We start from the raw sequence: 26,533 nt of genomic DNA, 5'->3' as shown, positions 1-26,533 counted from the left end.
TTAATTAGCAAGATAACGATTATCAATTATGTTGAGTTTAATAACTGTTGAGTTACTAAATTCTTAACCAGAACCAAAAGCGGAAAAAGTAAAATTGCTGGAATGATAAAAATATCCTTTAGATGGGAAGTAATGGTAACTTAAATCAAAGAGAACAATCATAAACTGAAAATACCTCAATTATCATTAATTCAAATAACAGTCTGTAACATGGAAGAATTCATAAATTCAATTATAAAGGTAAATAGCCAACTCAGATATTAAAATAAATAAATAAAGTGAAAGGGAAATTTAAAACAAAGAAATATAAAACTTGGATTGAGAGTCACTCTTAAAATAAGAAGAAATCCTAAATCCTAAGAGAGAGAAAGAGAAGATCTCCTTCTCAACTAAATCTAAATCATTGAAAAGTAAAATATGTGAGCTCCCTCTTGAATGGATGCATTCCCACACTTTATAACCTCTGGTCTATGTTGTCTGTACTTGGATCTGGGCCAAAAAGGATTTCAGAAATCGCTGGGGGCGCATTCTGTAAATTCTGATACGTGGCCTCTGTCACGCGTCCGCGTGGGTCACGCGGTCGCGTCATTTGGAGCTTTTCCTTGCCACGCGATCACGTCAGTCATGCGACCGCGTCATGTGCGTTATGCTTAAGGCGCGCGGTCGCGTCAGTCATGCGGCCGCGTCGCTGCTGATTCGTGCTTGGCACGCGATCGCGTCGTCCATGCGATCGCGTGGATACGTGTTTCCTTAAAGCTCTGTTTTGCTTTCTCCTTCGATTTTATATGTTTCCTTTTTCATCCTTTAAGTCATTCTGCCTTAGAAAAATCTGAAACTACTCAACACACTGATCACGGCATCGAATGGAAATAAAGATAATTAAATTAATTAATTTTAAAGCTTAGGAAACATGTTTTTCACAATATGACATAATAAGGAAGGGAAAGTAAAACCATGTAGTTAATATGAATAAGTAGGTGGAGATTTGAATAAATCACTCAAATTAAGCACAAAAGAACTCATGAAATATGGGTTTATCAGTCGATCCCATGGAGATTGTCGGCTTGAAGCAAGCTATGGTCATCCTTGTAAATTTCAGTCAGGCAGACTCAAATGGTTATGAGGTTTTGATAATTAAAATATAAATAAAATATAAAATAAGATAGAGATACTTATGTAATTCATTGGTGAGAATTTCAGATAAGCGTATGGAGATGCTTTGCTCCTTCTGAATCTCTGCTTTCCTACTACCTTCATTCAATCATTCATACTCCTTTCCATGGAAAGCTGTATGTTGGGGATCATCGTTGTCAATGGCTACCGTCATTCCTCTCAGTGAAAATGGTCCAAGTGCGCTGTCACCGCACGGCTAATCATCTGTTGGTTCTCGATCATGTTGGAATAGGATCAATTGATCCTTTTGCGTCTGTCACTATGCCCAACACTCGCGAGTTTGAAGCTCGTCACAGTCATCCCTTCCCAGATCAATACCATAGACAAGGTTTAGACTTTCCGGATCTCAGGAATGGCCACCAATAATTCTAGCCTATACGACGAAGGTTTTAATCTTAGATTAGAAACCCAAGTGATACACATTCAAGCTTGTTTGCATGTAGAACGCAAGTGGTTGTCAGGCACGCGTTCATAGGTGAGAATGGTGATGAGTGTCACATAATCATCACATTCACCATGTTCTTGTGTGCGAATGAATATCTTAGAGAAGAAATAGGCTTGAGTTGAATAGAAAAACAATAGTACTTTGCATTAATTCATGAGGAACAGCAGAGCTCCACACCTTAATCTATGGGGTGTAGAAACTCCACCGTTGAAAATACATAAGTGAAAATAGTCTAAGCATGGCCGAATGGCCAGCCTCAAAGGTTTAAGGACTAAACGTCCAAAGATGGTCAAAAAGACTTCTAAAACTAGTTTTTAAACTAAACTAGTAGCTAGGGTTATAGAAAATAAGTAACTAAGTGCAGATAGTGCAGAAATCCACTTCTGGGGCCCACTTGGTGTGTGCTTGGGCTGAGCATTGAGCTTTACACGTGTAGAGGCTTCTCTTGGAGTTAAACGCCAGGTTGCAGCCTGTTTGTGGCGTTTAACTCTGGTTTGTAACCTGTTTCTGGCGTTTAACTTCACAATAGGGCAGGAAGTTGGCGTTTGAACGCTAGTTTGCGTCATCAAAACTCGAGCAAAGTATGAACTATTATATATTTCTGGAAAGCCCTGGATGTCTACTTTCCAAAGCAAATGAGAGCGCGCCAATTGGATTTCTGTAGCTCCAGAAAATCCACTTCAAGTGCAAGGAGGTCAGAATCCAACAACATCTGCAGTCCTTTTTCAGCCTCTGAATCAGATTTTTGCTCAGGTCCCTCAATTTCACCCAGAAAATACCTGAAATCACAGAAAAACACACAAACTCATAGTAAAGTCCAGAAATGTGAAATTTTCATAAAAACTAACTAAATTATACTAAAAACTACCTAAAAACAATGCCAAAAACTATATAAATTATCTGCTCATCACAACACCAAACTTAAATTGTTGCTGGTCCCCAAGCAACTGAAAATCAAATAGGATAAAAAGAAGAGAATATACTATAAATTCCAAACTATCAATGAAACTTAGCTCCAATTAGATGAGCGGGACTAGTAGCTTTTTGCCTCTGAACAGTTTTGGCATCTCACTCTATCCTTTGAAGTTCAGAATGATTGGCATCTATAAGAACTTAGAATTTAGATAGTGTTATTAATTCTCCTGGTTCAGTATGTTGATTCTTGAACATAGCTACTTTATGAGTCTTGGCCGTGGCCCTAAGAACTTTTTTTTCCAGTATTACCACCGGATACATAAATACCACAGACACATAACTGGGTGAACCTTTTCAGATTGTGACTTAGCTTTGCTAGAGTCCCCAATTAGAGGTGTCCAAGGTTCTTAAGCACACTCTTTTTTTTGCTTTGGACCACGACTTTAACCACTCAGTCTCAAGCTTTCACTTGACACCTTCACGCCACAAGCACATAGTTAGGGACAGCTTGGTTTAGCTGCTTAGGCCATGATTTTATTCCTTTAGGCCCTCCTATCCATTAATGCTCAAAGCCTTGGATCCTTTTTATTTTCCCCTTGCCTTTTGGTTTAAAGGGTTACTGGCTTTTTGCTCTTGCCTTTTGGTTTAAAGAGCTATTGGCTTTTTCTGCTTGCTTTTTCTTTTTCTTTCTTGTTTTATTTTATTTTTGCCATTTTTTTCGCAAGCTTTGTTCTTCACTGCTTTTTCTTGCTTTAAGAATCAATTTTATGATTTTTCATATCATCAATAACATTTCTCCTTTTTCATTATTCTTTCAAGTGCCAACAATTTTAACATTCATAAACAACAAATTCAAAAGACATATACACTGTTCAAGCATTCATTCAGAAAACAAAAAGTATTGTCACCACATCAAAATAATTAAACTAATTTGAAGGATGAATTCAAAATTCATGTACTTCTTGTTCTTTTATTTTTAGAACATTTTTCATTTAAGAAAGGTGATGGATTCATATGATATTCACAGCGTTAAGGCATAGACACTAGACACTAATGATCATGTAATAAGGACACAAACATAAATAAACATAAAGCATAGAGAATGAAAATAGAAAAAAAAAATAAATAGACAAGGAGATTAAGGAACGGGTCCACCTTAGTGAGGGTGGCGTTTTCTTCCTCTTGAAGAACCAATGGTGCTCTTGAGCTCCTCTATGTCTCTTCCTTGCCTTTGTTGCTCCTCCCTCATAGCTCTTTGATCTTCTCTAATTTCATGGAGGATGATGGAGTGCTCTTGGTGCTCCACCCTTAGTTGTCCCATGTTGGAACTTAATTCTCCTAGGGAGGTGTTAATTTGCTCCCAATAGTTTTGTGAAGGAAAGTGCATCCCTTGAGGTATCTCAGGGATTTCATGATGAGGAATTTCCTCATGCTCTTGTTGAGGTCCATGAGTGGGCTCTCTTGTTTGCTCCATCCTTTTCTTAGTGATGGGCTTGTAAGATGAATCTCTCCATCTTCCATGACTCGGAGTTGGAAGTAATTGCCTTCTATTTCCTCTTTCTAGAGGTTTCTCCGGCCTTAGGTGCCATTGATGGTTATGGAAAAACAAAAATCTTTAGCTTTTTCCACACCAAACTTAGAAGATTTGCTCGTCCTCGAGCAAAAGAAGAAAGAAAGGAGTAGAAGAAGAAGAAATGGAGGAGAAGGAGGGTAGTGAAGGGTTCGCCCAAGGGGGGTTGTAGTGTGTATGTTGTGTAAAATTGAAGGTAGTGAGGAGGGGTATTTATAGGGTAAGAGAGAGGGGGGTTCGGTCATGAAGGGGAGGGTTTGGGAGGAAAATGGTTTGAATTTGAATGGTGAGGTAGGTGGGGTTTAATGATGGATGGATATGAGTGGTGAAGAGAATATGGGGAAGAGGGTAGGATTTGATAGGTGAAGGGTATTTGGAGAAGAGGTATTGAGGTGATTGGTCAAGGGTGTATGTGGAAGACTGTTATGGAAAGGTGTGAAGAGGAGAGAAGAAGAAGTGGGGTAGGTGGGGATCTTGTGGGATCCACAGATCCTGAGGTGTCAAGGAATTTAAGTCCCTGCACCATTCTGGCGTTTAAACAACCATTTTGTGCCAAATCTGGCGTTTAACGCTAGCTCTGTTACCTTTCCTAGCGTTAAATGCCAGCTCTGCTACCTTTCCTGGCATTAAATGCCACTCTGCTGCCCATTTCTGGCGTTAAACGCCAGCCAGATGCCCATTTCTGGCGTTTAACGCCCAGAATGCTGCCAGGCTGGGCGTTAAACACCCATTCTGCTATCCTTACTGGCGTTTAAACACCAGTAAGCCTATCCTCCACGGTGTGCTGTTTTTAATGTTATTTTTCATTCTATTTTTTATTTTTTAGTTGTTTTTGTGACTTCACATGATCATCAACCTAAGGAAAACATAAAATAACAATGGAAAATAAATAAATATGATTAAACAACATTGGGTTGCCTCCAAATAAGTGCTTTTTTAATGTCAACAGCTTGACAGTGAAGCTCTTAGAGAGCTTCACAGAGATTTAGAGCTTAATGGTGGCCTCCCAACACCAAACTTAAAATTTGAGTATGGGGGCTCTGTTTGACCCTGTATTGAGAGAAGCTTTTCATGCTTCCTCTCTATGGTTACAGAAGAAGATCCTTGAGTCTTAAACACAAGGTAGTCCTCATTCAATTGAAGGACTAGCTCTCCTCTGTCCACATCAATCACAGCTCTTGTTGTGACTAGGAAGGGTCTTCCAAGGATGATGGATTCATCTTCATCCTTCCCAGTGTTTAGGATTATGAAATTAGCAGGGATGTAAAAGCCCTCAACCTTCACTAAGACATCCCCTACAAGTCCATAAGCCTGTTTTCTTGAATTGTCTGCCATCTCTAGTAAGATTCTTGCAGTTTGTACCTCAAAGATCCCTAGTTTCTCCATTACAGAGAAGAGCATGAGGTTTATCCCTGACCCCAGGTCACACAGAGCCTTCTCAAAGGTCATGGTGCCTATGGTACAAGGTATTAAGAACTTTCCAGGATTCTGTTTCTTCTGAGGTAATTTCAGTTGAACCAGATCATTTAGTTCATTGATGAGCAATGGGGGTTCATCCTCCCAAGTCTCATTACCAAATAACTTGGCATTCAGTTTCATGATTGCTCCTATATATTGAGCAACTTGCTCTTCAATAATATCTTCATCCTCCTCAGAGGAAGAATACTCATCAGAGCTCATGAATGACAACAGTAAGTTTAGTGGAATCTCTATGGTCTCTATATGAGCCTCAGATTCTCTTGGTTCCTCATTTGGGAACTCCTTAGAGGCCAGTGGACATCCATTGAGGTCTTCCTCACTAGAAATCACTACCTTTCCCTCCTCTACAGGTTCGACCATGTTGGACGTGTAGATGGCCTTGCACTCTCTCTTTGGATTCTCTTCTGTATTGCTTGGGAGAGTACTAGGAGGGAGTTCAGTAACTCTTTTACTCAGATGACCCACTTGTGCCTCCAAATTTCTAATGGAGGACCTTGCTTCAGTCATGAAACTGAGAGTAGTCTTAGATAGATCAGAGACTACAATTGCTAAGTCAGAGTGGCTCTGCTTAGAATTCTCTGTCTGTTACTGAGAAGATGATGGAAAAGGTTTGTTATTGCAAAACCGTGCTCTCCCACCATTATTATTATTGAAGCCTTGATTAGGCTTCTGTTGATCCTTCCATGAGAGATTAGGATGATTCCTCTATGAAGCATTGTAGGTGTTTCCATAGGATTCTCCCATGTAATTCACCTTTTCCATTCCAGGAATCTCAGGATCATAAGCTTCTCCTTCAGAGGAGGCTTCTTTAGTACTGTTGGATGCAGCTTGCAATCCATTCAGACTCTGAGAAATCATATTGACTTGCTGAGTCAATATTTTATTCTGAGCCAATATGGCATTCAGAGTATCAATTTCAAGAATTTCCTTTTTCTGAGGCGTCCCATTGTTCACAGGATTCCTTTCAGAGATGTACATGAACTGGTTATTTACAACCATTTCAATGAGTTCCTGAGCTTCTGCAGGGGTTTTCAGATGAAGAGATCCTCCTGCATAATGGTCCAATGACATTTTTGACAACTCAGACAGACCATCATAGAATAAACATATGATGCTCCATTCTGGAAGTATGTCAGTAGGACACCTTTTGATCAGTTGCTTATATCTTTCCCAAGCTTCATAGAGGGACTCTCCTTCCTTCTGTCTGAAGGTTTGGATTTCCACTCTAAGCTTGCTCATCTTTTGAGGTGGAAAGAATTTGGCCTTTGGCCAGGTGACCAGCTTTTCCCAAGAGTTTAGGCTTTTCTTAGGTTATGAATCCAACCATGTTCTAGCTCTGTCTCTTACAGCAAAAGGGAAAAGCATAAGCCTGTAGACCTCGGGATCAACTCCATTGGTCTTGACAGTGTCACAGATTTGCATGAATTTAGCTAAAAACTGATGAGGATCTTCCGTTGGAAGTCTATGAAACTTGCAATTCTACTGCATTAGAGAAACTAATTGAGGCTTAAGCTCAAAGTTGTTTGCTCCAATTGCAGGAATTGAGATGCTTCTTCCATAGAAGTCAGCAGAGGGTGCAATGAAGTCACCAAGCATCTTCCTTGCATTGTTGGCATTGTTATTTGGTTCGGCCATGTCTCTTTCTTTTTTGAAAATTTCTGTCGGGTCCTCTCCAGAGGATTGTGCTTTAGCTTCTCTTAGTTTCCTCTTAAGAGTCCTTTCAGGTTCAGGATCACCTTGAATAAGAATGTCTTTATCCCTGTTCCTGCTCATATGAAAAAGAAGAGAACATAAAAGAAGAGGAATCCTCTATGTCACAGTATAGAGATTCCTTTATGTGAGTAGAAGAAGAGAAGAATATAAGAAGGGTAAGAGAAAAACTCGAACACAGAGACGAAGAGAGGGTTCGAATTATGAGTAGAAGAGAGTGTTAGTAGATAAATAAATAAATAGAAAGAGATGAGAGAAAGAGAATTTCAAATTTAAAAAGAATAAAAGGAAAATATTTTATTTAATTATTAGTTAGAATTTGAAAATTAAAAAGAGAAATAAAATTAAATTAAAATTTAAAATAATTAGTTAATTAAAATAAAATTTGAAAAAGTGGGGAGGAGTTTTCAAAAATTAGAGAGAAAATTAGTTAGGTGGTTTTGAAAAAGATAAGAAATAGTAAAACAAACAAAAAGTCAAGTAGCTAATTGAAAAAAATTTGAAAATCAATTTTGAAAAGATAAGAAGTTAGAAAAGATTTTGAAATTGATTTTGAAAAAGATATGATTGGAATTTATTTTGATAAAGATTTGAAAAAGAAATTTAAAAAGATTTGATTTTTAAAATTAAAGTTGATTACTTGACTAACAAGAAACAAAAAGATATGATTTTAAAATTTAAAGATTGAAACTTTTCTTAATAGGCAAGTAACAACTTGAAATTTTTGAATTAAAACATTAAATGATAGTGAGATTTTCGAAAATATGAAGTAAGAATAAGACAAAGATTTTGAAAACCAATTTTGAAATTTTCGAAAATATAGAAGAAAAAATGGAAAAGATTTGATTTTTGAAAAAGATTTGAAAAAGATAGAATTTTTAAATTGAAAATTTGACATGACTCATAAGAAACAACTAAATTTTAAAATTTTTTTACTAAGTCAATCCAAATTTTTAAAATTTATGAGAAGAATAAGGGAAAGATATTTTTTTGATTTTTGAATTTTTAATGAGGAGAGAGAAAAACATAAAAATGACTCAAAACATGAAAATTATGAATCAAAACAAGAAAAATATGCAAGAACACTTTGAATGTCAAGATGAACACCAAGAACACTTTGAATGTCAAGATGAACATCAAGAACATATTTTTGAAAATTTTTACGAAAAGAAAAACATGCAAGACACCAAACTTATAAATTTTCAATGTATATGAAAAACAAATTGAAAATGCATATGAAAAACAAGAAAAGACACAAAATAAGAAAATGCAAAGATCAAATAAGGAAAATAATCAAGAACAACTTGAAGATTATGAAGAATAGTTTCATGCAGGTGTTCTTCGAAAATTTAAAGAAAAATTAAAAAGATGCAATTGACACCAAACTTAAAAATTGACACTAGACTCAAACAAGAAACATCAAATTTTTGGTTTTTATGATTTTATTAAATTTTTTTTTGCATTTTTTGAAAATTAATTGGAAAAAGAAAAATAAGGATTTCAAAATTTTTAATAAGAAATCCAGGAATCATGCAATGTTAGTCTAAAGCACCGGTCCAGGAATTAGACATGGCTTACTAGCCAGCCAAGCTTTCAATGAAAGCTTCGGTCCAACACACTGGACATGGCCTATGGCCAGCCAAGCTTTGGTAGATCATTACATTCAACAGCAAGATTGATAGAAATCAACAAGCTCTTGTGATGATAAGTTGAAACCTCGGTCCAAAAGATTCACAGCCAGCCAGAATTCAACAGATCATCATGAAACTCTAGAATTCATTCTTAAAAATTATGAAGCCATAGAATAATTTATTTTTTTGAAAATTTTTCGAAAATAAAAATAATAAAAATAAAAAGCTTAAAATTAAAATAAAATTACCTAATCTGAGCAACAAGATGAACCGTTAGTTGTCCAAACTCGAACAATCCCCGGCAACGGCGCCAAAAACTTGGTGCACGAAATTATGATCTCAATGGCGCCAAAAACGTGGTACGCAGGATTGTAATCTCAACACCTTTTCACAACTCTGCACAACTAACCAGCAAGTGCACTGGGACGTCCAAGTAATAAACCTTACGTGAGTAAGGGTCGATCCCACGGAAATTGTCGGCTTGAAGCAAGCTATGGTCATCCTTGTAAATTTCAGTCAGGCAGACTCAAATGGTTATGAGATTTTGATATTTAAAATATAAATAAAATATAAAAAATAAGATAGAGATACTTATGTAATTCATTGGTGAGAATTTCAGATAAGCGTATGGAGATGCTTTGCTCCTTCTGAATCTCTGCTTTCCTACTCCCTTCATTCAATCATTCATACTCCTTTCCATGGCAAGCTGTATGTTGGGGGATCACCGTTGTCAATGGCTACCGTCTGTTCTCTCAGTGAAAATGGTCCAAGTGCGCTGTCACCGCACGGCTAATCATCTGTCGGTTCTCGATTTTGTTGGAATAGGATCCATTGATCCTTTTGCGTCTGTCACTACGCCCAACACTCGCGAGTTTAAAGCTCGTCATAGTCATCCCTTCCCAGATCCTTCTCGAAATACCACAGATAAGGTTTAGACTTTCCGGATCTCAGGAATGGCCGCCAATAATTCTAGCCTGTACCACGAAGGTTTTAATCTTAGATTAGAAACCCAAGAGATACACATTCAAGCTTGTTTGCATGTAGAACGGAAGTGGTTGTCAAGCACACATTCATAGGTGAGAATGGTGATGAATGTCACATAATCATCACATTCATCATGTTCTTGTGTGTGAGTGAATATCTTAGAGAAGAAATAGGCTTGAGTTGAATAGAAAAACAATAGTACTTTGCATTAATTCATGAGGAATAGCAGAGCTCCATACCTTAATCTATGGGGTGTAGAAACTCCACCGTTGAAAATACATAAGTGAAAATAGTCTAAGCATAACCGAATGGACAGCCTCAAAGGTCTAAGGACTAAACATCCAAAGATGGTCAAAAAGGCTTCTAAAACTACTTTTTATACTAAATTAGTAGCTAGGGTTACAGAAAATAAGTAACTAAGTGCAGATAGTGCAGAAATCCACTTCCGAGGCCCACTTGGTGTGTTCTTGGGCTGAGCATTGAGATTTACACGTGTAGAGGCTTCTCTTGGAGTCAAACACCAGGTTGCAGCCTGTTTGTGGCGTTTAACTCTGGTTTGTAACCTGTTTCTAAGCTTTAGGTACTATTAGGGAGATTTTTCTTAGCTGTTTTAGTCTTAAAAAAAAAGTGTCAAGGACGCGTACGCACGCTGTGCGCGTGTGCGTCCATACGCATATGCAGGCCCATACTTTTTCCAGAGAGTTGGGCCACTCTCGCGCCAACACTGGGCCAATGGCATAACCGCTTGACTGCGCGCATACGTGTCGATATCCATATTTTGCAAATACGCGCGCCCACGCACATGCCTTGTGCGCGCCAATCCACTAAAACAGTTTCCAGGCCACGAATCCGAGAGTTGTGCTGTGCCTGGGCCAGCATTAATCCCCTAGCCCAACTCACTAGACGCGGACGCGCATCATACGCGTCCGCGCCCATGCCTACGCCCCTCATCTACGCGAAAGCGCACTTGGCGCGTACGCGTTCCTCTGTCATTTTGCACATCGGCGCGTAAGCGTGCATGACATGTCCGCGTCGGTAAAAAAAAAAAAAGAAAGAGTTTTTTTCTCCTCTTCCATTTTCTTTTGTTTATCGCATTCGTATACTTCTATTCTTTGCATTTTCATTTTGTTTTTATAGCCGGTTTTTACTTTATTTTTTTTAGAGTTTCTTATTTTAATAATGGTGTTGAATTCTTATACTCAATTGTTGAGAATTTCTCGCATTATTTTGGTGCTTCTTGACTTGTTTGATATTGATAGGTGATAAAACTTTTAAATAAATGCTTAATCTTGTATGACTCTTGTGTCTTGACTCTCGCATTTTCATCTTGTATGCTTGATATGACCTCATATTGTCTTTCATAACCCACTCTTTCTTGTTTGAACTTGATGCTCAATATGCTCTTCATGCTTTGACTTTACTCTTGCATCAAGTATTAGTTGATATGCCCTTTGCCTATATTACTTTCTCACTTACATGTTGTAGCTACCATGTAGTGAAAACCTTACTCTTATTTGGCATTAGCCCCGCCTATGTTCTATTTGCTTTGATATCTTTGTTGTATGCTTAATTTTCTTTCTTTTTCTTTCCTTTTAGGTTGGCCACCAAGAAGGGAAAAAGGAAATGCTTTTAAATGGGGCAACAAACAAGTCATCCGCACAATCTTTTTAAGAAGCTCATCAATTGTAGCAACCCATCCACCTTGCTCTTCTTTGCATGCACCGATGACGGTGCAATCTTCAAGTGTAGGGAGGTCGTCTGACCGATCTCCATGGGTAACAATTTCCTTTTTCAACACCAGTGATAGATTAGTTGTTGCATTGCATGATAGGTTGCATGTTAGTTATAATTTGTACATATTTTTAACACTTTTTTCTTGTTAGGACTACTTGGTTAGGGTGATGATTTCTTTCCCAAGAAACTGCTTTAGGGCACCCTACCAATTTGAAGAACAAATTTTTTGTTGAACTTGCTTGAAGAATGTATTTTGGAACATGGTTTTTGATCTAAGCACACAAGCTTGTGAGATTTGAGCCTAATAGTGTGGTTACATCTTATAACCACTTATTTTTCCTTCTTGTGTGCAATTATTCTCTTTCTATGATTGTAATCTTTGATTTGTTTGATTCTCTATTTCCATTATTTTGTGTATTCATGCACTTATATGATTGAGGCCATCATTTCATTTAGCTCACTTACCCAAATAGCCTTACCTCTTATCATCCATTGTTAGCCAATTTGAGCCTACGCTTAACCCACTTGTTCTTCATTTTAGCACATTACAAGCCTTAAAGCGAAAAAACAACAAATGTCCTTTATTTGGATCTTTGATTAGCTTAGGCTAGTGAGTGTGAGTATCATTCAAGTGTGGAAAAACTTGGGACATTGGTTGGGATAAAAGGGTGTATTGTATTGTTGTTGGTAATATTGGGAATTGGGTACATGCTCATGTGTTAATTAAATGTAAAACCATATGCATTGATACTTTTGTATATACTTTATTGAAAAAAGAAAAAAATGAAAATAAAAAGAAAAGGAAAAAAAATATATGTAGATATCAAAAGAAAAAGAAAAAAATAGAAAGAAAAGAAAAAAAGAAAAGAAAATAAAAGCAATAAAAAAGGGGACAAAATGCCCCAAGTGAAGCTCAATAAAATCAATGCATATGTGTTGAGATCAAGAAAAAAAATGCATGAGTATGTGAAAAAGTGAAAAATGGGTAGTTAGGTTTGTTTAGAATTGTATAAGTTGCCATAGGTTAGGTAGGAAGTTTAAGTTGATCAAAGAGTCAAATTTCAAGTCCACTTGACCAAATATGCATCCTTACCTTGACCCTAGCCCCATTACAACCTATGAAAAGTCCTCATGATAGTTGTATCCATGCATGAAATAAATGTTGATTGTTAGATGAAAAACAAATCTTGGAAAGCATGATTAGGAAAGAATTGAGAGAATCGACCCTATACACTTGAGCGACTAGAGTGTAAACACTTCCGGTGAGGATTCGATGCTCAATTCCTTGATTCCCGGCTTTCATGAGCGTTCTTCTTGCAAGTCTACTTGAACTTCATTTTTATACTTGAATTGGTAGGATTCATGAGTTGTCATATGACCTTAGCCCTACCCGTTTATACATGCTTTTGGAAGATTGATTTATTTTTAACCAAGTAGGTAGAATCATTTTGCATTTAGTTGCATGCATGTAGATAGGTTTATATAGTTTCTTTATATTGAATAAATGTTCATACCCCTTCTCATATCCTTCTTGGTTTAGCATGAGGACATGCTATTGTTTAAGTGTGGGGGGGTTGATAAACCCCATTTGGAGGGTTTATCTTGTGTTGAATTTAAAGGGGTTTTGTCAACTTTTCTCCTGTTTATTCACTAAAATAGCATGGTTTTATAACTTCTCCTTTAATTGTGCTTAAGAGTGAAAACATGCTTTTGAGGTCTTGCAATAGCTAAATTTAATTCACCTTGATTCCATTAGATGCCTTGATATGTTTGTTAAGTGATTTCAGGTTTAGGAGGCAAAGATTGGATCAAGGGAATAAAGGAAAAGCATGTAAAAATGGAGAACTCACGAAGAAATGAAGGAATCGCAAAAGCTATCAAGCCGACCTCTTCGTACTTAATCAACCATAACTTGAGCTACAGAGGTCGAAATGATACAGTTCTAGTTGCATTGGAAGTTAACATCTGGGGCTTCAAAATGAAATAAGATTTGCCATAGTTTCACCGTGCATAGGGGCGCGCACGCGCATGGTACGCATACGCGCTGATGGTTGCACATGATTCGCTTAATGCAACTCGTGGCCAGCTATTTTAGAAGCCTTGTGGGCCTAATCCAACTCATTTCTGATGCTATTTAACCCCAGGATTGAAGAGGGATGACACACTTTAGACACTAGAGTAGCTTTAGATTAGTTTTGGAGGGAAAGTTAGTTTTTATAGAGAGAAGCTATCACTTCTCTCTAGGATTAGGATTAGGTTAGATCTAGATTAGAATTTCTTAGATCTAGGTTAATTTCATGCATAGATTTACTTTTCCTTTATCAATTCTTCTTCCTCTACTTCTCCTCTCTCTAGTTTTGTATTTCAATTCTTCTAATTCTCTACTTTTATGTTCATGCACTTTTGTTTCTTCTATTTCTCTTTAATGCAATTTATGATTCATGTTCCTTATTGTTCATTTGTTTTGTTGTTGTTTAATTCCTTACAATTGAGTAGTGCATATTTACTTTCCTTGCAATTTTACCATGCTTTCCTTTTATTCCTTCCAAGTGTTTGATAAAATGATTGGTTAGATTTTAGAGTAGAATTTTATGCTCTTGGCTTAGGAAGGTAACTTAAGAACTCTTGAGTTACTAATGTCCAAGTAATTGATGATTGGGAGCCATTAACTCTAGATCTCACTAATTGAATTGGTGGAGAACTAGGACTTATGGACTTGGATTGATATAGCTCATTTAACTGTCCTTTACTACTAGTTAGATGATGACTTAATGGGATTGATCCTTGCCAATTCTCATGTTGTGGTTAGTAATAAGGATAGAGACCCTTGACCACCAAACTTTTCCAAGACCTCTTTAGCTATTAGTTTATTTTCATTGCCATTTACATTTTATGTCTCTTATCCCAAAAACCCCAAAACATACCTCATAACTAATAACAAGGACACTTTATTGGAATTCCTAGGGAGAACGACCCGAGGTTTGAATACTTCGGTTTATAAATTTAGGGGTTTGTTACTTGTGACAAACAATCTTTTGTATGAAATGATTATTGTTTGGTTTAGAAACTATACTTGCAACGAGAATTCATTTGTGAATTCTAAACCATCAAAAACCCGTTCATCAAGTATCCTATGTAAAAAGAAATAAAATAAAATAAGCAAGAAAATAAAGTGTAAACTTCAAAAAATAAGACAAAAAAATAACCTAAAATTTTTGAAAATTCAACAAGAAAGAATATTAAAGCTTTCAAAAATTGCACAAAAGAAGGAAATTCACTAAGGGGACACTAAACTTAAAATCAGAAATTAAGAAAAAAATAAATAAAACTAAATTCAAAAATTGAAAGGTAAATAAAATAAACAAACGAAACTAAGAAAAATACATAATCTAAGCAATCAGACAACTAGTAGTTGTCAATTACTGTTAGTCCCTGGCAACAGCGCCAAAAACTTGGTGCGAAATTTATAATGTCCATAACTTACTGGCAAGTGCACCAGGTCATCCAAGTAATACCTCAGGTGAGTAAGGGTCGATCCACGAGGACTGAGGAACTGAGCAATAATAGTCAACTGATTGGCATAGTCAGGTAAACAGAAAAGTTGATTGGTGGTTTTCAAAAGCATTAAACAATAAATAAAGAGTAAAGAAAGTAAACAGTGTGTTTGGTGTAGAAATCAATGAGAGAAACAATTAAGGTATCAGAGATGTTTACTTTCTCGGATTAAGTTTTCTTACCAACAAATTTAATCATGCAAGATTCATTTCATGAAAAACTGTAATTGACTAAACCCTAATTACTAAGTGATTTAGTCTCCTCTAACCTTCATCAACCGCCAATACCTTGGTCACTTGATTCTAATTAGAGGGTTAAGTTCAAATCTAGTTTATGACCACAAAAGCCCTAATTACCTATGACTAACAGATTATATATCACGTATCTAGAATAGTTCAAGTAATTATCAATTTAGGAGGAATTTACTTTCAAGCTGTGTTTAGGGGAGAGACCTATCCCGAGGATCACAACAGCGCATATAGAAAAAAGGTCTTACTCCCGTTCCATCCAGATTCATAAAATGAAAAATGAAAGTAATCCTTGAAACTGAATCAATACATTAATTAAAATAGAAAAATAATAGACTTAATCCATAGAAATAAATAGAGCTCCTACCTTAACCAAAGAGGTTTAGTGGCTCATGACTTATAGAGAAAACAAGTGTTCTGAAAATGTGTGGAAGAGAGAAGTTCCAGAATTCTCTCTAAAGGGTGAATCTTTTCCCTTTTATATCTAACCTAATTTTTATTTAAAAATAAAATAAAATAATAAATCCTAAAACTAAAAGATATTGTTTGTAAATAAAAATTACAAAGATAAAATAAAAGATATCTAATAAAAGCTAAATCCAACTAGAGATGCTCCAAGACCAAGAGTGGGCCTTCAACTCGGACTGCTTGGCGCTAAATGCCAATTGTGCATTTATCGCCCAGAGAGGGCAAAGGCGTTGCTGACTTGTTAGCTTGCTGGCACTAAACGCCAGCGTAGCATCAGTTTGGCATTTAGCGCCCAAGAGGAGCAGCTCTAAGTCTTTTCCCTTTTGCTCCAAACTCTGTTAAACTGCTTCAAATTTCACCTAAAATCATAAAAATACTAAAACAACTCAAAGTAGCATCCAAAGAGGATTTTTTCACTAAAAAATAATAAAACTTAATAAATTCTAACTAAAAATTACTAGAAAAGTAAGAGAAAAAGGGTGCAAGATGCTCACGCATCAGTATGCAACGATCATAAAAGAAATTCAAATGATTGATGTTTCTATCTAGCTCATTTTATTAAATCTTTTCGTATATTCCTTCCTTGAAACAAGCTTTTCATATTTTTCTTAGCTTAGCTTCTTGGGTGCTTTGCACCATTTTGTTTTTATCTTTGACTCTTCATGCTTTGTTTTCAAGTATTACCACTTGATATATAAGCACCACAGGCATGTAACTAGAGGACTCTTTAACCTCATTTGTTTCTTTTTCTTACTCTCTAATCATTGATGCTCAGAGCCTTGAGCTTTGAGGGAGTGCTTTACACTTGAGCCTAGCCTTGACTCTAAGTGTTTTACTTTCAAGCGTTTTGCTTGATACATAAATACCACAAGTACTTGACTAATGATTTGCCATTGGTACCCAGAGCCTTCAACCTTCTCATTTTTCCTTTTTCTTTCTTATTCTTTAATTGATTTGCTTCTTCAAGGTTTTCAAAATTCAAAATTTTCATAAAATAAATGTTCTAGATGAAAATTTCAATTAAACAAATTCAAATTAAATTGAGCAAAAATAGTCATGCTAGCATCCCAATACTTATATGCTCATGCTAGATTCTTCTTTAGTTACCTTGTTTGTTTATGATCATGATGCTTAATTGCTTTGACTCACAAATTTCAAGATGGTAGTTATGATATCACAACAACATGTTAGAATTCAAAACTAGACTATGTTTATCTAAAAAGAATATTACACATGCATAAAAAGAAAATAGAAGACAATCATGCAATTGAATGTACAAGAAATAAATGAGAGGAAAAGGAACTTAACCACCTTGTAGTTCATCTTCATTCTTGCCTTTTTCCTTATATTCTCTCCCTCCAACACCAAACTTAGAATGATTGCTTGTCCTCAAGCAACAAATAAAATAGTGGTGATAGAATTTATGGTTAACCATGAATGTCTTCAAGAAGAGATGTGAGTAATGCATGTGTTTAAGTAAGCAAATTTAAAGATTACAATGAAGGCACAAGAAACAGAGACAATGTGATTACATTAATAAGAAGTGTGTCACCATATGTGATTACGAGTGTGTCACCATATGGGTATGTAGAGCTTCAGGATATTGACTCTAATAAGAAGTTCATTGTTAATGGACAGAGAATCAAGCATTATCTTGAAGGCAATATTGAGCAAGAATGCTCAAAGCTGAGGCTAGATTAAAAGCTCAGCAAGGTCCAGCTAAAGACAATAAAGAAGCGCTTGCTGGGAGGCAACCCAGCCATTAGCAAAGCTTATTTGTTATTTAAATAATAATTATACAAGTTTAATATAAATAATCTTCAAGGTAAAGTATCAATTGCATAAGTTCACAGAGCTACAGAAGGATTCAGAGCACAAAACAGGGAAAAGGAGCTCACTGGCAAGAAAACGCAAGTAAGAGGTATATTTGGGCGTTAAATGCCCAAAAGAAGCTTCTACTGGGCGTTTAACGCCAGTAAAGATACCTTTTGGGGCGTTAAACGCCAGAATGGGTGCCATTCTGGGCGTTTAACGCCAAACTTGCAGCATCTTGGGCGTTCAGAAAAACGCCCAGTGACGAAAGATTTTTGGCGTTTAACGCCAGCCAGAAGCTACAGCTGGGCGTTAAACGCCCAAAAGAAGCTACAGATGGGCGTTAAACGCCCAAAACAAGCAGCAGTTGGGCGTTTAACGCCAAGATGGTGGATGAGAGGATGTTTTGTTTTCCAACTCAATTTTTTTCAAATTTTCATGATTTCATCCATAATTTCTTGCATAAACATGTTACAAATTATCATCTTTCAATTTCAATTTCAAAAAAAAAATCTTTCTTCATTCTTCTTCAACTTCTTTTCAAATCTTTTTCAAAACTCATCTATCTTTTTAAATTCTTTTCAAATCTTTTTCAAATCATCATACTATCTTTTCAAAAATTAGATTTATCTTTTTTAAATCTCTCTTTTATCTTTTCAATTTTAAAACTACATCTTTTGCATATCATAATTATCTTTTTACAAATCATATCTTCTAGCATATCTTTTTCAAAATTTTTGAACCCACCCCCTCCTCTTTAATTTCACATTCGGCCACCCCCTCTCCTCCACAATTCGAATTTGTCTCTCCTTCTATTCCTCTCCTTTCCTTTCTTTTGCTTGAGGACAAGTAACCCTCTAAGTTTGGTGTGCTTTTCGTGATCACTGAGCTAAGACCCACTAAGATCGTGGCTCCTAAAGGAAAACAAACCACTTCAAGAGACAAGAAGGATAATATTCCAAAACCACTTTGGAATCAAGAAAGGTTCTTAACCAAAGAATATGCAGACCATTACTACAAAATAATGGGTCTAAGATCAGTGATCCCGGATGTTAAATTTGATCTGAAAGAAGACGAATATCCGGAGATCCAAGAGCAGATTCGAAATAGAGGCTGGGAAATTCTTGCTAATCCTGAGACAAAGGTGGGTAAAAACATGGTTCAGGAATTCTACGCAAATCTGTGGCAAACAGATAAGCAGAGATTAACTAGAGCCGCCTTCTATACCTTTCGAACCTTGGTCAGAGGGAAGATTATGTACTTCCACCAGGATAAAATAAGAGAGGTCTTCAAGCTGCCTCAACTACAAGATGATCCAGAATCCTTTAATAGGAGGATGGTGAGATTTGATAAGTGCTTAGACCAAGTTCTAGAGGACATATGCATCCCTGGAACCAAGTGGAAAACCAATGCAAAGGGTGTCCCAAATCAACTCAAGAGAGGAGATCTCAAACCAATTGCTAGGGGCTGGCTGGACTTCATTGGGCATTCTATACTGCCCACCAGCAACCGCTCTAAAGTCACTATCAAAAGAGCAGTGATGATCCACTGCATTATGCTGGGAAACGAAGTGGAGATTCATCATCTGATTTCTTGTGAGCTCTACACAATTTCAAACAAGAACTCTACTGACGCCAAATTGGCTTACCCAAACCTAATCTCTCTGCTCTGCAAAGATGCTGGGGTGAAGATGGGAGTGGATGAGTATATCTCAGTCGAGCAACCAATCACCAAAAAGTTAATGGAAGGACAACAAGTGCAGGATAACTCCATCAAAAGGAGGGCACAGGAGTTCCTCCCAAAAATTCCTCAAATTGACTACTGGACCCACCTAGAAGCATCTGTCACCAAGTTGCAAGAAGCTGTGGATCAACTGAAAGAAGAACAGCAAGTTCAAAATAGCATGCTCTGCAAACTACTGAAGGAACAAGAGGAGCAGGGGCGTGAGCTATAGGAGCTAAAGCGCCAGAAGCTGTCTATTGAAGGGCCAAGCACCCCACAGACTAAAAGAGCATCCATCTCCTAAAATAAAGGTTATTGAGTCTTAATCTTAGTCTTAACTCTATGATAATTTTTACTATTAGAAATCTACCTTAGAAGTTATATGAGTAGTAGTAATTAGTATCTTTATTTTTATTCTTATTCCCCAAATACGTTATAATTTATCTTTTTTTATCATCATTGAACATGAATAAAATAGCAGATTTTTAGAATAAGAAAGCAATTTTATTTCCGAGTTTTTAAAAAGAAAACTTCAAATTATTTATATGTGGTGGCAATACTTTTTATTTTCTGAATGAATGCTTGAACAGTGCATATGTCTTTTGAATTTGTTGTTTATGAATGTTAAAATTGTTAGCTCTTGAAGAATGATGAAAAAGAGAAATGTTATTGATAATCTAAAAAATCATGAAATTGATTCTTGAAGTAAGAAAAAGCAGTGAAAAAAAAAAAGAGCAGAAAAAGCCAGTAACCCTTTAAACCAAAAGGCAAGGGTAATAAAAAAGGGGATCCAAGGCTTTGAGCATTAATAGATGGGAGGGTCCAAAGGATTAAAATCCTGGCCTAAGCGGCTAAAATAAGCTGTCCCTAACCATGTGCTTGTGGCGTGAAGGTGTCAAGTGAAAAGCTTGAGACTGAGCAGTTAATGTCGTGATCCAAAGCAAAAAGAGTGTGCTTAAGAACCCTGGACACCTCTAATTGGGGATTTTAACAATGCTAAGTCACAATCTAAAAAGGTTCACCCAGTTATATGTCTGTAGCACTTATGTATCCGGTGGTAATACTAGAAAACAAAGTGCTTAGGGCCACGGCCAAGACTCATAAAGTAGTTATGTTCAAGAATCAACATACTAAACTAGGAGAATCAATAACACTATCTAAATTTTGAGTTCCAATAGATACCAATCATTCTGAACTTCAAAGGATAATTGGAGGTGCCAAAACTGTTCGGAAGCAAAAAGCTATTAGCCCCGCTCATCTAATGAGAATTTGAGCTTCATAAAAAACTCTGAGACGTTATTGCCTCTTGATTTTCTTTCTATCCTGTTTTATTTATCTAGTTGCTTGAGGACAAGCAACAGTTTAAGTTTGGTGTTGTGATGAGCGGATATTTTATATGCTTTTTGGGGGTATTTTCATATAGTTTTTAGTAGGATCTAGCTACCTTTTAGTATATTTTTATTAGTTTTTATGCAAAAATCACATTTCTAGACTTTACTATGAGTTTGTGTGTTTTTCTGTGATTTCAGGTATTTTCTGGCTGAAATTGAGGGACCTGAGCAAAAATTTGATTCAGAGGCTGAAAAAGGACTGCAGATGCTGTTGGATTCTGACCTCCCTGCACTCGAAATCGATTTTCTGGAGCTACAGAAGCCCAATTGGCGTGCTCTCAATTGTGTTGGAAATTCGACATCCAGGGCTTTCCAGCAATATATAATAGTCCATACTTTGGTCAATCTTTGATGACGCAAATTGGCGTTTAACGCCAATTCTTACCCTATTCTGGCGTTAAACGCCAGAAATGTTGCAAACCAGAGTTAAACGCCAGAAACAGGCTACAACCTGGCATTTAACTCCAAAAAAAAGTCTCTACACATGGAAGCTTTAATGCTCAGCCCAAGCACACACCAAGTGGACCCCAGAAGTGGATTTCTGCACTATCTATCATAGTCTACTCAATATCTGTAAACCTAGGTCACTAGCTTAGTATAAAAACTACTTTTAGAGATTTATTTTGCATCTCATGGTAGTTTCACATTTTACATTGTATCTCTATAGCATGAGTCTCTAAACTCCATGATTGGGGGTGAGGAGCTCTGTTGTGTCTCGATGAATTAATGCAATTACTTCTATTTTCTATTCAACACGCTTGTTTCTGTTCTAAGATATTCACTCGTACCTAACCGTGAAGAATGTGATGATCCATGACACTCATCATCATTCTCAACCTATGAACGCGTGCCTGACAACCACTTAAGTTATATCTGTAATAGCTTGAGTGTATATCTCTTGGGCTCCTGGTTTAGGAGTTTGATTGTCTCTCCTGACAACAAAGCGTTCAAATCCCTTAATCCAGAGTCCTCGTTGTAAAAGCTAGAATCAATTGGCAGCATCCCTGAGATCCAGAATGTCTAAACCTTGTCTGTGGTATTCTGAGTAGGATCCGGGAAGGGATGACTGTGACGAGCTTTAAATTCACAAGTATTGGGCATAGTGACAGACGCAAAAGGATCAATGGATCTTATTCCAACACAAGTGAGAACCGACAGATGATTAGCCATGTACATGGACACTTTTCACTGAGAGGACGGATGGTAGCCATTGACAACGGTGATCCACCAACATATAGCTTGCCATGGAAGGAGCCTTGCGTGTGTGAAGAAGAAGATGGGAGGAAAGCAGCGATCCAGAAGATGAAGCATCTCCAAAACCTCAATCTGTTCTCAATTACTGCATAACAAGTATTTATTTGATGCTCTTTTAATTTTTACTGTTGAAATTAAGAATTATCATTGATATCCTGACTAAGAATTACAAGATAACCATAGCTTGCTTTAAGCCGGCAATCTCCGTGGGATCGACCCTTACTCACGTAAGGTATTACTTGGACGACCCAGTGCACTTGCTGGTTAGTGGTATGAGTTGTGAAAAGTGTGATTTATAATTCGTGCACCATTGACTCAATATTGGTAAGACTAGCTTCTTGGTGGGGTTGTGTGATGTATGGTTGTGCTTGGTAAGGGTTATGGAATGAGTTTTGTGGGTAATGACAAGAGTGAAATGGATTTTGTGGGGAGTTAAAGTCAAGTGCTGACGGCTTTTGATATGAAAAATTTAGAGGTGATGTTGGACAACTTTGCATGAATGCATCTAGAGATGGTGGCTCTTGATGAATGGGGTATGGAGCATTGAATTCACTTTGGTTTTGATCTTCCCAACCACAACTTGAGTAGTAGTTAAATTCATAAAAATGTGAATCATTTTGTGGCTCTGGAAAGTATCCCATTTCATTTGATTGCTCCAATCTCATCATTCCTTGTTGATATTTCCAACCACAATCAAGATAGTAACTTAAATCACTTTGTGGTGGTGGGAAATATACTATGTAATTTGCTTGATCAAAAGATTATGTAAACTCAATTCTTACTTGAAAATACTCTATATCAAACACAATCACAAAAAAATTAGAATTCCTTATGTCACAAATAAGGACTTCTTACTGAGGCGATATCATAAACACCTTACTAGCAATAGGAAATAGAGAATTAAAATCAATTAAATGACTAAAACAAAAAGAGAAAAAATGTCTAATCTAAGTAATCAACCAACCAGTAGTTTGTTAATCACAATTAATCTCGGCAATGGTGACAAAAGCTTGATACGGAATTGATAAACAATAATATCCACATAACTACCGACAAGTGCACCGGGTCGTATCAAGTAATAAAACTCACTATGAGTGAGGTCGATCCCATGAAGATTAACGGATTAAGCAAGCAATAGTTAATTGATTATTCTAGTTAGACGGTTCAAGTTTGAGTGATGAGCAACAAAAAAATATAAATGACTTCAAATTAAATGAAAACAATAAAGAACAAGAAAGTAAATGACAAGAATATAGAGTGCTGGAAAATTAAAGAGCAAGAAAAGTAAAATACGGAAAAGTAAAGTGCAAGAAAGTAAAGTGCAGGAAAGTAATAGCTAGAACTAAGAATGAAAAGAACATTGGGATCAAGAGATATTACATTCTCAGGATCAATAAATTTCATCTCCTCTTCAATTATACATTAATTGATCTTTTGGCAAATCATAAGTGATCAAACCCCAATCTCTTGTTGATTTGATTTCTCTTAACTAGATCAATTGCCAATCACTTGATCTAATTGCTCATGAGAAGAGATGAAGAGTGGTCTCTGATTTAGAGCCACACAACCCTCAAAATATTAATTCATAGTGATTACATCTTACATATTAAGCTATGAATTATCAATCAAGTGAATTGTGAGAGTAGAGCCTTAAACTGAATTCTATGAATCCTTTCTCAAGCTCATCATAGTATTCAAATAGATCTAATCCCTCTCTTGATAGAATTAGATCTTTGAATAACAAAGACTCTCTCTAAAGAAGCACCGAAAGAAGAATTAAAGATGAAGAATGTAAAAACAAATCAATCAATTAAATTGCAAAAAAGCTCTCTTTCCCAATTGAAGAATTAGAGATTTATAACTAAAGAAATTACAAAATGGGTATGAAAAAAAATGGAAGGGAAGAAGAGTATGAGGGTGAGAAGAAGAGAAGAGTCCGAAGAACCCCTTCCAGTGGTCCCCTTTAAATGATGAACTAAAGCCTATTTATAAGCTATCTTAAATTACAAATTCAAAAAAAAATCAAAACAAATTACAATCAAATAAAGATTAACTACTTCTAGATAATTCTTGTAGCCTTGATTGATTTTTGATTGTGGGCTTGCTTTCTTGAATTTGGAGTGGACTTTGAGTGAGATAAGTGGACCGAATTGAGGCTTCATGAGTCACTTGAAGTTGGGCATTTGGGGTGCTGAATGCCTCTTCTAGCATGAAATTCATGCCCCTGGAAGGTCTTGGCGTTTGGGGTGCCTTTATTAGCATTTGAAATGTCAAATGGGGTTCTTGGGCATTTTAGACGCCCTTATTGGCATTTGAAACACTGGTTTAGGCGTTTGAGGATATGGGGGGTCACTTTATTGCTCCTTGTTCATGGCTCAAACGGAATGGCACCATAGACTATCATATATCATTGGAAAACTTTGGATGTGTATTTTTTAATACCACTAGAATCGCGCCACTTGGATCTCGGTAACTCATGTTATTCTCTTTTGATGGTGAAGAGCTCAGTTGGTGCCTTTTATGCTGGTGCTATGCTCACCTTGTGATTTTTGGGGTGAATTGCAACCTTAAATCCAGTTTTTACTATATAGTGTTATATATTTTTGGAAAGATTTTGAAGTATAATTTCCAATGACACTAGAATCATCTTATTTGGAGCTTTGTAGCTCAAGTTATTCATGTTGGAGTATGGAGAGGTCAAGTTGCCAATTGATGTAGCATTTTAGACGCCACTAATGGCATTTTAAATGCCAAGGATAGAGGCACAATAGGGGCAACAAGTTGGGGCCCCTAGAGGGTAGTATGTGTGGCATTTGAGATGCTACAAATAGCATTTTAAACGCCAATTTTGGAACACAATTGGGGCACCAAGTTGGTGCCCCCTGGAGGCTAGTATGTGTGGCGTTTTAGATGCCATAAATGGCATTTTAATTTTAAATGCCAATTTTGGAATACAATTGGGGCACCAAGTTATGCCCCCTGGAAGCTAGTATGTGTGGTGTTTTAAAAACCAAGGATGGAGGCAAGATTGGGGCACCAAGTTGGTGCCCCTAGAGGAAGGTAATGTGATGTTTTAGATGCCACTTTTGAAGTTTGAAATGCCAACCTTGGTGCATAAGATTGGGGCACCAAGTTAGTGCTCCTGGAGGATGATAATGTGACATTTTAGATGCCACTTTTGAAGTTTAAAATGCCAAGGTTGAAGCACAAGATTGGGGCACCAAGTTGGTGCCCCTAGAGTGTAGAAATGTGGCATTTTAGATGCCACTTTTGACGTTGGAAACACCAGCTTTGAGACTCAAATGGTGCTAGCTTCCTTGCTCGAAGATGTTGGATACATCAAATGCTTCACTTTTATTTTCTTCCATGGCGTTGGAAACGCCACTAAAGAAACCTCCAGGATAATTTTGCTTGCACACTTGCTTCATGCTTCCTTTGATTAACTTAGCTTCATTTTCATTAGCCCATCATGCATCCTTTCTCATGGGCAACGCTTTAAGGGTAATGCTTTCAAAAGCATGGCCAAAGGCTCAAAGCGTGGCCTAAACTTCAAAGCATGTCAAAAAAATTTTTTGCTTCTTTTGAGCTTAATTTGTGTTTTTTGCATCTTTTTCCATTATTTCCTACAAAATTAATCAAATCAAATAGATCAAAGTGATATAGAACTTAAGCACCAAAATACTCAATAATTAAGCATTAAACATTAATTTCTTATATAAAGAAGCATAGAAAACACAACATGATCCATATGCATCAGAGGCCCGTAACCACCTATTGGTAGAGTATTACTGATGAGCGGATAATTTATATGCTTTTTGGCATTGTTTTAGGTAGTTTTTGTATGTTTTAGTTACTTTTTATTATATTTTTATTAGTTTTTAAGCAAAATTCACATTTCTGGACTTTACTATGAGTTTGTGTGTTTTTCTATGATTTCAGGTATTTTCTGGCTGAAAATGAGGGACTTTAGCAAAAAACTGATTCAAAGGCTGAAAAAGGACTGCAGATGCTGTTGGATTCTGACCTCTTTGCACTCGAAATGGATTTTCTGGAGCTACAAAAACCCAATTGGCACGCTCGCAATTACGTTGGAAAGTAGACATCCTGGGCTTTTCAGAAATATATAATAGTCCATACTTTGTCCGAGTTTTGACGACGCAAACTGGCGTTCAAACGCCAATTTCCTACCATATTCCGAAGTTAAACGCCAGAAACAGGTTACAAACCAGAGTTAAATGCCACAAACAGGCTGTAACCTGGCGTTTAACTCCAAGAGAAGTCTCTACACCTGAAGGCTTCAATGCTCATCCCAAGCACACACCAAGTGGGCCCCGAAAGTGAATTTCTGCACTATCTGCACTTAGTTACTCATTTTCTGTAAACCCTAGTGACTAGTTTAGTATAAAAACTACTTTTAGAGACTTATTTTACATCTTTGGACG

The 26,533-nt window shown here is 36.7% G+C and overlaps 1 long non-coding RNA gene across 1 annotated transcript in view; it reads left to right on the top strand.

The window, feature by feature from the left end:
- Positions 1 to 13,786, top strand: part of LOC110262905 — a 17,219-nt gene extending 3,433 nt beyond the window's left edge. Inside the window, exons 2-3 of the long non-coding RNA XR_002347918.1 lie at positions 6,553 to 6,554; positions 13,656 to 13,786. This is a non-coding gene — a long non-coding RNA (uncharacterized LOC110262905). The remainder of the gene's footprint in view (positions 1 to 6,552; positions 6,555 to 13,655) is intronic.

This window comes from Arachis ipaensis, chromosome B05, assembly GCF_000816755.2.
Source record: "Arachis ipaensis cultivar K30076 chromosome B05, Araip1.1, whole genome shotgun sequence".
Classification (NCBI taxonomy): Eukaryota; Viridiplantae; Streptophyta; class Magnoliopsida; order Fabales; family Fabaceae; genus Arachis; species Arachis ipaensis.
This window is presented reverse-complemented; position numbering and strand designations above follow the sequence as displayed.